We start from the raw sequence: 639 nt of genomic DNA, 5'->3' as shown, positions 1-639 counted from the left end.
AGCGTGAAATTATAGCTAATTTGCCTACAAACGTCAGGTGGTCATAATAATCTGGCCACTCAGTGTATATCTATAATAATAAAAGTGTAATATGCTAATTAGACCAGACGTCCTTCTGGACGTCCTTCCTTCCAGACAAAGCCATAGTGGACAGGGGCTGCGGCAGCAGCAGTGGCGGGCTGGGGCCACAGCAGAGGTGGCAGAGGCCCCCGGCCATAGTGGTGGTGGGCTGGGGATGGGGCCAAGGCCCTTGCACGAATTTCGTGCATCAGGCCTCTAGTTTCTCTAATAAAACAAAATGTAAATGAAATGTTTAACCACAAAATAAAGGAGTAAGGTAGTTTATGAAGTTTAAAATCAGATTTCTGCTAGCAAAATAAACTCTACAGTGCCTTATATTTTATCATTATCATAATATTAGAGGCCCAGTGCACAAAAATCATGCACTTGGGGGGAGCGGGGGAGTCCCTCAGCCCGGCCTGTGCCCTCTTGCAGTGCAGGACCCCTCGGGGGATGTCTGTCTGCTGTGGAGGCAGGAGAGGTTCCTGCCACCGCCGCTGTGCTTGCCATCCCTGAGCCCGGCTTCTGGCTGAGTGGCACTCCCCCTGTGGAAGTGCACTGACCACCAGGGGGTGGCTC

This window comes from Myotis brandtii, unplaced genomic scaffold, assembly GCF_000412655.1.
Source record: "Myotis brandtii unplaced genomic scaffold, ASM41265v1 scaffold1071, whole genome shotgun sequence".
Classification (NCBI taxonomy): domain Eukaryota; kingdom Metazoa; phylum Chordata; class Mammalia; order Chiroptera; family Vespertilionidae; genus Myotis; species Myotis brandtii.
The sequence above is the reverse complement of the archived record's forward strand: the minus strand, read 5'-3'. Positions refer to the sequence as shown.